The 14,310-nt window shown below is 40.5% G+C and overlaps 1 pseudogene; it reads left to right on the forward strand.

The window, feature by feature from the left end:
- The first annotated feature begins 11,079 nt into the window (after positions 1–11,079).
- Positions 11,080–14,310, forward strand: part of LOC102847587 — a 13,410-nt pseudogene continuing 10,179 nt past the window's right edge.

The following is a 14,310-nucleotide window of genomic DNA, read 5'->3' on the forward strand; positions in this document are numbered from 1 at the left end:
ATAACAAAAAATAAAACTTTTATTAAGAAAAAAAAAGAAAACCCTGGTCATGCTTTACTACCAGATGATGAATTATTCAAAGGCAAATTTCCCTATCTTGTCTAAGACATAGCTATTCCTCCAGCTGAATTCAGCTATGTTTTGCCCAGCCTGCAGAACAAATCTTTAAAAATGTTCCGATACTCAAGATGTTCCTCATTTCGTGAAACTAACCTGCATAATAGAAACAGGACTCTCTTCTCCCTGAAAAGTTGCTTAAATTAACTGAGGGCAGATGTCTAGCACCCAGAAGTCTGCAGGACAAAAAAGGACTTTGGAAAGTCCTTAGAAAAATTAAATGGTGGCTCTACCCACACTCCTTGAGTTTCCTGTTGCTGGAGGGGTTCTGGCAGAAATATATTGCCATGAAAAGATTTACAAGGTAATGCTTTCTAGAGTACTCATTACATGCCAATCTCAGAACTTTACATGACTTAACACATTTAATTATCATATGGACCTTTGACAAAGAGTCTTACCACTGGACCAATTGGCAGCACTGTGATAGATAGATGGAGAAGAGATTGAGGTTGTTAACAATTACAGCTTGCTCAGCTCCACAATCAATACTCTTAACACCAGCAGTCAGGAAATTAAAAGATGGATTGTATTGGGAAAATCTGCTGTCAGGGACCTCTCCAGAGTGCTGAAGAGCAACAGTGTCAGTTTAGAGACTAAGGTGCACCTACCTGCTCCAGGCCACAGTCTTCACAATTACTATGCTTTAGAGAGCTGGACAATGACTAAGGATGACAGAAGAAGAATCGATGCCTTCGGATTGTGGTGCTGGAGAAGAGTCTTGAACATACCATGGACTGCCAAGAAAACAAATAGGTCTGTCTTGGAGAAAGTGAAATCAAGTTTCTACTTGGTGGCTAGGATTTTGAAGTTCCATCTCACATACTTTGCGCACATGGCCAGGAGAGACCGGTTCTTGGAGAAAGACATCATGCTTGGAAGCATGGACAGCTCAGGAGAGAGAAACCCCAGATGAGATAAATTGATACAGTGACTAGGGCAATGGGGGTCGATGTGTCAAAATTAGGGAGATTGGCTCAGGAAAGGGCACTATGGCTTGCAGATAACTTGACAGCACACAACAACAACTTTTTGAGACCATCACTTTATTATCTCCAGTTCACAGTTATCAGTTATTTGTCCAATGTGTCACAGATATTAAGTGACACATCTTAGATTGATTGTTTCATTTAATTAGTTAATTATTGAGCATTTACCACTGTTCTAGGACTTGGAGATTCAATGACAAATAATCAAATAAATTTTCTATTTTCACTGGGCATTATTCTTTGGAAGAAAGGAAATTGTAACAAACAAGAAAACATATAAGTGTGTAATAATTACCCATAGTGAAAAATTCTATTAATAAAAATAAAGCAAACAGGAGGAGAAAAAAATAGAGATGAGGCATTGTGCTGAGTGAAATAGCTCAGTTTTTTAAGGACAAATACTGCATAAGACTGTTACTGTAACAGTAGAAGAATACCTAGTAGAATGGGGGGCAGAGGGGAAGGGATAGAAGTAGAGGGATGAGGGTAGGCAAGGGTAAAATCATAGGGTCGCACAGTTTGGTAAGTGGAGGAAGGGAGTAAAGAAAAAGAGAAGGATTCTGGATCCTGTGAGGATGGGGTAATGGTAGGCATAGTTTAATGGTGATAAATTTTCTAAAACACAATGTATATTTTAAAAAAACTAAAAACAGAGGAATTAAAAAAAGAGGAAGAATAGACCAAAATGTGTGACAGAAGAGACTCTAAAAATTGCACTACAGCTTCGAGAAGCCAAAACTAAGGGTTGCTCTTGTGTTACGTGCCATTGAGTCGCTTGCAACTCATAGCGACCCTATGTACAACAGCCCTAAACCCTGCTCTATGCTGTGCCACTCTCACTGCCTCTGACACAACCATCCCGATTACCCCAGTCACTGAATCAATCCACCTCATAGAGGGTCTTCCCCTTCTGCACCATCCCTCCACCCACCCAAGAATGCTGTCCCTCTCCAAGGACCTCTTCCTCCTTACAACATGTCCAAAGTATGTCAGACAAAGACTCAGAATCCTTGCCTCCAAGGAGTAGCCTGGTTTAACCCTCTCCAGGATGAATCTGTTTGTTTTCTTGGCAGTCCAGAGTACATTCAATACTCTTCTCCAGCACCACAGCTCAAAGGCATCAATTCTCCTTCTATCCTCCTTAGTCATTTTCCAACTCTCTGATGCATAACAAGTGATTGCAAAGAGCATAGCCTGTATCAGACGCACCTTAGCCTCCCGAGTGACACCATTGCTCTTCAGTACCCTGGAAGGTAGAGAAGAAAAAGTAAAAGAGAACAGAAAATTTCGAAGGGCAGATCAAGAAAGCAAATTATTATAATGGCATGTGCAGAGAGTTGGGATTGAAGAATAAAAAGGAAAGAACTCACTCAGCATTTCTCAATTTGAAAGAACTGAAAAACAAATACAAGCTTCAAGTTGCGACACGGTGAGATACTATTGGCAAAATCTTGAACGATCTAGGAAGCATCAAAAAATCAAAGGAATACACAGATACACTGCATCAAAACAAATTAGTTCACACTAAAAAAAATTCAAAGAGTTCCACATGAACCAGAGCCAATGATAACTAAGGATGAAGTTCAAACTGCACTGAAAGCATTGACAACAAAAAAGGCCCCAGGAAATACCAACTGACATATTTAAACTAACTGATGCAGCCTTGGATGTATATACTTACCAGTATATACCAGGAAATTAGAAGGACAGTTACTTGACTGACTGACTGACTGATTGACTGACTAAATGGAAAAGACCCATATTTGTTCCCATTTCCTAGAAAGGTGATCCAAAAGAATGTGAAAATTAGCAAACAATATTATTAATATCACATTCAAACAAAATACTGCTGAAGGGCATCCAAAAATGGCTAAAACAATTCATTGAAAGAGAACTGCCAGAAATTTAATTTAGAAGAGGCCATGGCAGCAGGAATATCATTACTGATGTTAGATGGATCCTGGTTGAAAGCAGAGACTATCAGAAGAATGTCCAGAAATTAGGATATCAGGGGATGTACTGCACTGTGCAAGTCTGCTGTCTGGCAAATTATTAAAAATGCCTATTCAGATCATCTCTCCAAATTACTGAGGAGCAATTATGCTAGATTGAAGACTAAGGTGTGCCTTATTTAGGCCATTATCTTTCCAATCACCTACCATGCAGCTGAAACCTATATGATAAATAAGAATGATAGAAAAAGAATTGATGCCTTTTAGCTGTGGTATAGAGAAGAATATTGAATATCTCATTAGTCTTGTTCAACACAGCTTGAACTTCTTCCTTTGTTATCATTGACTCTTATTCACATACTACTTTCTAAAATTTGTCAATATTGATCAATTTCTTTTGGTACAGGGACTCTGTGTTATTTCTTCCGTCTTCTTTTGATGCTTCCTGGATTATTCAAGATTTTGTTCATAGCTTCTGTCAGCATCGTTTGAATCAAGGCTTGAATTCATTTTTCATTTCTTTCAACTTGGGAATACTGAGTTCGTTCTTCCCCTTTTTAGCCTCCAGCTCCAGTTCTTTGCACATTCCATTGTAATACTTTGCCAGAAGTCTGATCTTGGTTTAGAAGAGGACATGGTACTGCTGATGTCAGATGGGTCCTGACTGAAAACAAAGTACAGACAAAAGAATGTTTTGCTATGTTTTATTGACTGCAAAGACATTTGACTGTGGAATATAACAAAAACTATGACTAACATTGAAAAGAACGGGAATTCCAGAACACATACCTGTGCTCGTATGAATTTTATATCTAGGCCAAGAAGCTATTGTCCAAATGGAACAAGGGAACGTTGTTGTTGTTGTTATGTGCCGTCGAGTCACTTGCGACTCATAGCGACCCTATGTACAACAGCCCTAAACTCCTCTCTGTCCTGTGCCAATCGCACTATCTCTGACACACCCATCCCAATTGCCCCAGTCACTGAATCAATCCACCTCACAGAGGGGCTTCCCCTCCTGTGCTGTCCCTCCACCCTACCAAGCATGATGTCCCTCTCCAAGGACCAGTCCCTCCTTACAACATGTCCAAAGTATGTTAGACGGAGCCTCAGGATCCTTGCCTCCAAGGAGCCACCCGGTTTGACCCTTTCCAGGATGAATCTGTTTGTTTTCCTAGCAGTTCACGGTACTCTCAATACTCTTCTCCAGCACCACAGCTCAAAGGCATCAATTCTCTTTCTATCCTGTTAGTCATTTTCCAACTCTCTGATGCATAACAAGTGATTGCAAAGACCATGACCTGTATCAGACGCACCTTAGTCTCCAAAGAGACACCATTGCTCTTCAGTACTCTGGAGAGGTCCCTAACAGCAGACTTTCCCATCTCAATACGTCTTTTAATTTCCTGGCTACTGGTTCCAAGAGTGTTGATTGTGGAGCCAAGCAAACTAAAGCTGTGAACAATCTCAATCTCTTCATCATCCATCCTGATGCTGCCAATTGGTCCAGTGGTGAGAATCTTTGTCTTCCACATGGTTTAAAATCAAGAAAGATGTGTGTCAGGGTTATATCCTTTCTCCAAACCTATTCAATCTATAGACAGAGCAAATAATTCATGAAGCTAGACTCTGAAGAAGAATGAAATATTGGGATTGGAAGAAGATTCATCAACAACCTGCTTAATGGTAAAGTTTTCTCTCTCATACTTTGGACATGTTGCTAGAAGAGGTCTTTTCTTGTAGGAGGATGTCATGCTCAGCAAAAGAGATGAAGACTCCCAAACAGATGGATTGACACTAACTGTGCCATGGGCTCAAAGATGTCAGAGATGATGAGCATGACTCAGGGTGGGGAAGGATTCAAGTCTGTTGTTCATAGGGTTGCTGTGAATCGTACTTGACTCTATGACACCTAACAACAACAACAACCAAAAGAATAAAAAAAACAGATATGTCTCAGATAAAGTGCAGCCAGGAGACAAGGATGGCAGAGCTTTGCCTCTTATACTTTGGGCAGACTGCGTATTTCTTGGAGAGTGAAATCATGCTTGGAAAAGTGGAGGGTCCGCAAAACACAGGAAAGTCCTTCACAAGATACATTAACACAGTGATTGCAGCAATGGGCTCAAGTGTGTAAGAGATAATGAGGATGGCACAGGGTAGGACAAGGCTCACATCTGTTGTTCTTAGGGTCACTATGACTTGTACTTGACTTAATGGCACCTATCAATAATACCACCAGATGGTTCTGCAGGAGAAAAATGGGCAGTCTCCTCTCTCCTACTTACAGACTCTAAAAACCCACTGGATGGTTAGTTATGAGTTGGTTCCAACTTGAAGGCAATGCTTGGTTTTGTTACAAGTTGAGAGAATGTAATTAAAAAATCAACTATCTCATAGAAGGAAAAATGGGGACTTACATAGGAAAGAGGAATATAGAATACTGGAATATGAGACATTTTTTTATTATTATATATTATTTTTATTATTGTTTTTTAGGCCCAACTTTTAAAGATCCCAAGATAGTTTGGCATCTTCTTTGTACCAAAAAGGAATAATTCTCAGCTACAGGTTGCAGGGTAGACAAGTAAACAACATTAAAAGGCTTCAGTTTAGATAAGATGCTGACAATTGCTCCCACTAGGCTAAGAGAAAAACCTCTTCCCTTTTAAACTGTTACAGCAAAGAGCATTAATTTTAGTATAGTTTGTAGTATAGTGACAGGATAGTACCCATTAATAGAGAGGTTAGTCTTTATTATTCTATTAGTGGAAAAAGAGAGTAGTTTTTGTTTAGGGTAGTATAAAGTGTTCACTTCAAACTATTTACAAGGTATTCGAGAAAGAAACTCATTTCCTCCTAGTAAGGTATTAGTTTGCTATTACTTTATTGACAGCTGTAGCTTCATGGTTGAACAACTTGGAGTCAGATTCAGTTCGCCAGCTGTGTAACCCTGACCTGCTCCAGTTCTCTAAGCCTCAGTTGTCTCATTCTTCTAACAAAGGAAACACCTGTCTCCTAAGGATGTTGCTGTCCAAATTAAATACTATAGAATCTTTTGTTAACACTGAGTGTTACACAAATATCTATTATGTTTGCTGTCAATTTCATCACTGTCAGGGCTAGAAAGGAACCCTACCAGTTCTTTATCTGAGGATGAGCCACTTTTCTAATACTGGAAACGAACTTGCACTAAGGTACCCCATGGTTGTCTTTAGAACCCTGTGACTGAGGTGTGTGAGGGTGTGAGCGTCAGATATGAAGACCCTCTAGTATTTATGACTCTGTCACAGAGAGGCATAGTAGGATTCGTAGAAATCAGAATTCCAGGGAAGAATGAAAAAGAGGCAATTACATTGTGGGCGTTGAAATTAATGTTATAGAGCATGTATGAATGGTTGAAAGAAAAATTGTTCCATAAACTCAAATCACAATAAAAAAGTAAATCTTGAAAAATGTCAATCAGATTATTTGATGATGATGATGATGATGATGATGATGATCCTACTGTCTTCCAGGCCCCCACAGCCCACATATGCCCAGGTTCACTATTTCTGTTACAAAACTCAAAGACTTGTCTCTCCTGGACAGGATGGGGTTAACAAAGCAAGAAGGACAGGCAACTCCAGAGTGAGCAGCTGCAGCCTGGAGAAGAGGCCTGTGTCATAACAGCCATTGTAATTAAAATATTTGCTTTCCTCTAGCTTGCTTCCATTTAGGCCTTCTATAATTTCTTACAGCTGGGCTAAGTGACTCTTCTGCACTGACATCCTCTCCTCCCCCCAAGGCAAGAGTTTTTAATTTGAACTTGGACCTTTAGGGCCATTCATGAATGGACTCCAGGGAGTCTCAGAGGCCCTGAAATTGTACACAAGGGCTGTGTATCTGTGCATGTCTAATGCCGTCCAAGTAACACCAAGTATTTCCACCTGGAAACAAAAGGCCATTCATGCCAGAGGGCTTAGGTCCTTGTGACTAGAACCTCCTTAAGAATCTCATTCTAGGAGGAGACTTCCACTGTGAAGAGATCAATTGTAGCACCTTACAGACTACAGAAAAATTGCATTGAGTTTCTATTCCCCTTCCTATGATGTTATTGTTTTTGTTGTTGTTAGGGGATGTTGAGTTGAGTACGGGTTATAATAATTGCATGAACAGATCTGAATCCTGTCCTGTCGTGTGCCAACCTCACAATCTCTGACACATTTGAGCCTATTGCTGTAGTTAATGTGTAAATGCATCTGGTTGAGGGTCTTCCTCTCTTTCACTGACCCTCCACCTTTACAAGAATGATGTCCCTTTCCAAGGAATAGCCACTCCCAGCAACATGCCAAAAGCAAGTGAGATGAAGCTTTCTTCTTTTTGCCTCCAAGGAGCACTCATGCTGCCCCTTCTCCAAGACATATCTGTTTACTCTTATGGCAGTCTATGGGATATTCAGTACTCTTATCCAACACCACAGCTCAAAGGCATCAATTCTTCTGTCATCCAGCTCTCAGATGCATAGTAAAGTGATCGAAGAGACCATGGTCTGAATCAGGTGAACCTTAGTGCTCAAACTGACATATTCAATAATTTGGAGAGGTCCCTGACTGAAGACTTCCCAGTGCAATAAAACAAACTCATTGGTGTTGAGTCAGAACTGACTCACCACCTGAGAATTTCCATCCTTCTCCCATAGACCTGTTGGTGGACAGGTCTAACCTTTGGGTTAGCATCACAGCCCCCTATAAACTAAGTCTAATAACACAAAATCAACCAAACTAGCACCCTAGAACCTCAGCTGATCTAAACTGCTTTCACTGCATTTTCATGGAAGACATTATCTAATTCTCAAAATAGCCCTAAGAAGGTTAAGTTAGGTAAAGTAACAAAGCTAGTTTTGTAAATTAAAAAAAAAAAAGGAGACATGCAGAAAGTTTAAGTAGCTTGTCTAAAAAGGCAGAGCTAAAATATCACTGGCAACAAGAGAAATGCAAATCAAAACCACAATGAGATATCATCTCACTCTAGTAGCAGAAGCAAAGTTTAACAGGACAGCAAATAATAAATGTTAGAGAATATGTGGTGTACTGTTGGTGGGATTGTAAAATGGCACAACCACTATGGAAGGTAGTTTGTAATTTCTTTAGAATGCTGAACATAGAAATTTCTTAAGACCCAGCTATTCTATTGCTTGGAATATACCCCAAGAAAATGAGAACAGAGGCACAAACGGATAGTCATACACCAATGTTCATAGCAGCATTATTCGCCATTGCAAGAATATGGAAACAACCCAAATGTCCAACCACAATCAAAAGGACTGAGAAATTATGGTACATTCACCTGATGGAAAGCTATGCAGCACACAGGAGTAATGATTTTATAAATCACTACCTAACTTGGAAGGGACTGGAGAGCATTATGCTAAGTGAACTAACTCAGTCACATAAGGACAAATACTGTATAAGACCATTATTGTAGAAATAAATAACTAATAAAATGTATACGAGGATCTAAGGGGGAGAAAGTGGGAGCAGGGGAGTGAGGATGGGCTGGGTGGGTAACCATACATAGGTTCATACAACTGATGGGTGGAGGGAGAGGTGGATTAAGGAAATGGGAATGATCCAGTGTGAAAAACAATGTCGATGAACTTTATAAGTAAACCAGAATAAAATTATATGTTTTAAAAAGATAGAGCTAGTTAATCATTGAATCAGCTCTAGAACCCAACCATCCTACCTCCGAGACAAGAATTCATTCCTGTTCTACTATACTCTTTAACAAAAGCTTCCTAGAGCTGTATGAACCATAAGTTACTCACCCTAGTGTGCTCCACAGAAGGCATTCTGGTGACCTAGTGGTAAGAACCTGCACTGCTTTTCTAAACCACCAGCTGTTCCATGGAAGAATGATGGGCAATTTTCTTCCACGTAATTTACTGCTTCTGTAAAATCCACTGGAGGATCAGCTAGGAGTCAAATCTGACTTGACCACACAACAACAACAACAGTGTTGTCCACTGGGGTTCTAATACACCATCAGCTCGGCAGGAGGAAAGGAGTCAGTTTCTTAGGTGATTTACAGCTTCAGAAAGCTGCAGGGGTATAGGTCAATCCCAAGTTGATGGCAAAGAGTTTGAGTTTTGTTTGAGTGTCTGTCCCAAGGAGATCTGGTGGCATAATGCATAACATATCAGGTTGATTATAGAAAGATCAACTGTTCTAATCTGCCAACCATTCAGTGGGAGAAAGATAAGATAGGTAATCTCCTCTTCTAAAGATTTAAGGCTGCAGAAACCCAAAGGAAGACCACTATGAGTCAGAACTGACTCGATAGTAGTGGTTTTGGTCTTGGTGGGTTTGGTTTTGTTGGTATCTGCCCAACAGGGGTGCTCTGATGGTCTCGTGGATAAGAAGTTGCACTGCCAACTCAGAAACATGTAATTGAATCCACCAGCTGCTCCACGGGAGAAGGATGGGCTAGCTCCTGCCATGTAATCTGCAGCCTCTGAAACCCACTGGAAGGCAACTTATGGCTCCATGGGACCCAATAACAAAGGTCCTAAACTGAGTACAATCTCCTTCCCATTTGTCTGAATTAAGAGATTCATGGAACTAAAGCCAGACTTGTGGGCACCCACTGCTCTTATTTCTGATAGACTGAACTCAAAGTGAGGTATAAGACCAGAGTCAATCCTGCGTTAGATGGGGTTAAGCCAAAGATGGCTATCTTCCACGATGGCCCCTATCTTCCCATCCTAATATTCCTATTCTTGTGTAGTGTCCTCCCACACTGTATCAGAGCTGACCTCTATGACAACAGACTACTGCAAAAGTGACAAGGTCTAGTTTTGGGTTTTGGTTGTTGCTTTATTTTCCGTCAATCTTATTTCCACTTTTTAAAAGACAGTTTAAGACCATTCCGTGGCCTGAGAGGTGGGGGCTGCAGACCAGTCTTCAGTGGCGGGCTGAGCACTCCAGTCTTCAGTAGGGAACTGCTGAATCAGCACAGAGGGCACCTGGATGCCTTCGGACCAGTCTGCAACTTCAGGCTGAGTAGCAGTGAATTCAGGAGCAGGGGTCATCCATTCTCCCTGAAACTCCTCCTTGGTCACAGCCTTTTCAGGAGCAGCCTGCTCTTCCTTTTCAATCTCTTCCGGATCACTGTAGAAGTACAGATCAGGCATGACCTCTCACGGGTGCTCCCGGGAGATTGTGCCATGCATGCACAGGACTTCTCGGGCCAGTATCCACCACATCAGACCCACAGAGTAAGCTCCCTTTTTGTTGCCCGGGATACAATGTCTATGTGGCATAGAAGAGAATATGTGTTGCACAGGGCAATGGTGGGCAAGTTAACGCAAGCTGCTTCTGTCAGAGGCTGGTGGTCAGCCCTGGGATCAGTAACCACCAGAAGATGAGGCTCCTGGAAGGCTGCCTAGATCTGGTTAGAGAAGGTTCCAGGAGTGAAACGCCTGTCAATAGGAGTGGCCCCAGTAGCAGCAGCAGCAAACTTCAGAACAGCTCTCTGGCCAGTTTTTCTGAAGGATATGATGCTGACATCAGCTGGATTTTCAATGGCAACAATGGCACGAGCAGCCAAGAGCAGCTTCTACCAGGTCCTCTTGAGATTTATGATGTAGTTTCCATCACTTTTCCTTTTGTAGACGTGCTGTTCCATTTGGAAGTCAAGGTTGGGTCCGCCTAAATGCGTTCCTGCTGCAAGGAGTTTGAGGACATCCTCCTCCTTCATCTGCAGGACACCAAGGGCTCCGGACATTGTGAAAGTTTCACCTTTAAGTTATGACAGGAACCAACGTCGGATGGACCCTTGTGTGGGTAGTGCAAAAAGGCAAAAATGTCTTTTCAAAGGCCAGCTCATAAAAGATATAATCAGCTTCTGCATTTGTCTTCTGCATTGCTTATTCTGAGGAAGAATGTGATGATGTGAGAATCCTCAAGCTTCCTTAAAAGAGAGGCTGATGTGGAAAGGAACTGAGGCCTGCTGCCCACAGCCAATACATCTTTCCAGTCATGGAGGTGAGCCACTTTGGATATGAATCTTGCAACCTCTGTCATCCTACCAATGATGTAGGTCAGTTATGTTAAAACCATTGCTGTGGAAGCAGAGCCATCTCAGAGTTGGCCCTCCAGGGGGTTTCAGAGGCTGTAAATCAGATGAGAGGCAATTGCTTGCTCATTTCCCCCATGGAGCTGCTGATGGACTTGAACTAGACAGATGCTGCCTTTGGGTCAGCAGCACAACTTGCTATGGATTTTAGAGCTTCCCTACCACTGACTATAGCTGCACCCAACTCCCAGCTGCAATTATGAAATCTTACAAAACCATTGAGGCAGAATCATCCAACTAAATGTTCTTCTCAAAATCCTGGTCTATAGAAATAATGAGATAATGAAAGATTATTGCTGTTCCAAGCTACTAACATTGGATGATCTATCACACAGTGCTAAATAACTAATAAAATTCCAGAACGTTCTTTCTCCAAACTGTTTTCTTGATGTTGAGCTTCAATCCATATTGAAGGCTGCAGTCCTGACCTTCTGCAGCAAGTGCTTCAGGGCTTCCTCATTTTAGCAAGCAAGGTTGTGTCATTTGCATAACACAGGTTGTTTGATGAATCTTCCACCAATCCAGATGCCACATTCCTCCTCCTACAGACCAGTGTCCCAGATGATCTGTTCTGCATACAGATTGAAAGGGTATGGAAACAGAATGTATCCCTGTTGGACCCCCTTCCCAATCTTGAACCATGTCGTGTATCCTTGCCCTGTTCTGACAACTGCCTCTTGGTCTAAGTATAGGTTTCCCAAAAGCACAATCAAATGTTCTGGGATTCCCATTCTTCTCAGAGTCATCTACAGCTTGTTGTGATCCACATAGTCAAAAGCCTTTGCATAGTCAATGAAGCACTGATAGACATTCTTCTAGTAGTCTCTGCTTTCTGCCAAGATCCATCTAAAATTAGCTATAATATCCCTCGTACCACAACCTCTTCTAAATCTAGCCTGCACATCTGGTAGTTCTCTGTTGATGTGTTGCTCCAGTTGTTTTTGGATAATTTTCAGCAGAATCTTCCTTGCATGTGATATTAATGATATTGTTTGATAAGTACCTCACTTTGTCGGGTCACCTTTTTTTTTTCTTTAATGTGGTGCTCCCAGATAAAATAATTTTGGGCCCTTAAGCCTGCAACATTTTGGCCAAGAATAAAAAACTATGCACCAGTCCTAGAGGACACATTGCTTTCTCCTAGGAAACTTTCCTCTTGCATCAGCACCTGGCTGCAAATGGAAGAGAAGAGGTATTAAACCACAAGAAGTCAATCTTGGAGTTGAAGTTCAAGACAAAGGACTTTTTCTCAGAACTTTCTGAGGAAAAAAGCTGTCCTTGATATTTGTACCTGACAATTGTATTTGGAGACTTTTAAATTGAAGCGATACTAGCTGTATCATAAGAGACTGGCAGCAGCATAAGGTGTTCAAAATCACAGGAATCCTGATGACTTGAGACTTAAGCCATCACATCAAGGGCTAGTCAAAGGGAGAGAGGTGTTAAATGGTGTAGCTGGAAGTAGGAAGAGATGGTGGTGGAGTAGGGAAAGGGGTGGGTCAAAATACACGTGGCAAGGTTGAGTAGCAATATTGAATATATTGGTCATTTTTCTAATTGGATAAATGTCTTTCATCTGCTTTTTTCTGTAAAATGCTTGTCTATCAGATACTATTATAAAACAAAACAAAACACAAATTAAGACAGACTAGGAAGAAGGATTGGCCATCCACTTCTGAAATAACAGGCCTTCGAAAACCCTAACACTTAACTAGCACTTAGACTAGCAGACATGGCAATTGAGACAGATCTCAGATATGGAAACACAAAGAAGGAGGAACAGCTGTAAGCAGACACTAGTGATTGGAATGTGGAATGTGAGAAGCATGAATATAGGAAAATTGGACTTTGTTAAGAAAGAAATGGAATGCATAAATATTGACACACTAGGTATTGGCAAAATGAGATGGCTTGGCATGGTAAAATTTACAAAAACACCCATGGGGAAACTAAATAACTCTGCTAGAACACTATTGGATTATAAAAGAAATAGTGAATGAAATTAAAAAGTTCCTTGAAACAAAATTAAAATGAAAACACAACATACCAAAAACTCTGGGATGCAGCTAAGGTACTCCTTAAGGGACAGTTCATAGCAATAGGCACACACATAAAAAAGGAAGAAAGACGCAAAATAAATGATCTAACTCAACACCTTCATCAAATAGAAAAAGAACAAAAATCTAATCCTACACCTCTAAAAGAAAAAAATTTATAAGAACAAGAGCTGAAATCAATAAGATGGAAAACAATTGAAACCACCAATAAGACCAGGAGCTGGTTTTCCAAAAGGGTCAATAAAATAGACAAACCACTGGAAAATTTAACAAAAAGGGGTGGGGAGAAGAGAGAGAAGACACAGATAACTTGTTTAAGAAATGATAGAGGTGACATCACAACAGAATCAGAAGAAATTGAATGGGTAATATCGGAATACTATGAAAAGCTATACTTTAATAAATTTAAAAAACCTAGAGGAAATGGACAAATTCTTTGAAACTCATGCCCTACCCAGATTGACAACATCTAGGAACTAAAAGGTAGACCTGCAAAATATATAAAACAACAGTTAACAGTATTGAAGAATGAAACAGCACCATGATAGTGGGAGGAAACTTTAACACAGCACTCTCACCAAAGGATAGGTAAACTTCAAAGAAATGTAACAAAGATGAAGAAAATCTAAACTATACAATCAGCCAACTCGACCTTGTGAATGTATTCAGGATACTGTGTCCAACTACAACTCAATTCACTTTCTTCTCAAGTGCACATGATACAATCTCCAGGATTGGTCATATATTAAAACAAAAAGCAAGCCTCAACAAATTAAAAACCACTGAAATAATACAAAGTTTCTGAATACAAATGAAAATGAAAATACAATATACCAAAACCTCTGGTGTTAAGACAGTCAACAGAGGGTAGTTCATAGCAGTAGGCACACACATAAAAAACAAAGAAAGAGGCAAAATTAATGATCAAACTCAACACCTACATTAAATTAAATCACACAATAAACCAAATTGACCTCATAGATCTCTATAGACTAATGCACCCCAAAAAAGCGCAGTATACCTTCTTCTCCAAAGTGCATGGAACATTCTCTAGAATAGATCACATTCTAGGTCACA

This window comes from Elephantulus edwardii, unplaced genomic scaffold, assembly GCF_000299155.1.
Source record: "Elephantulus edwardii isolate Elephantulus edwardi_28Jun2011 unplaced genomic scaffold, EleEdw1.0 scaffold00060, whole genome shotgun sequence".
NCBI lineage: Eukaryota > Metazoa > Chordata > Mammalia > Macroscelidea > Macroscelididae > Elephantulus > Elephantulus edwardii.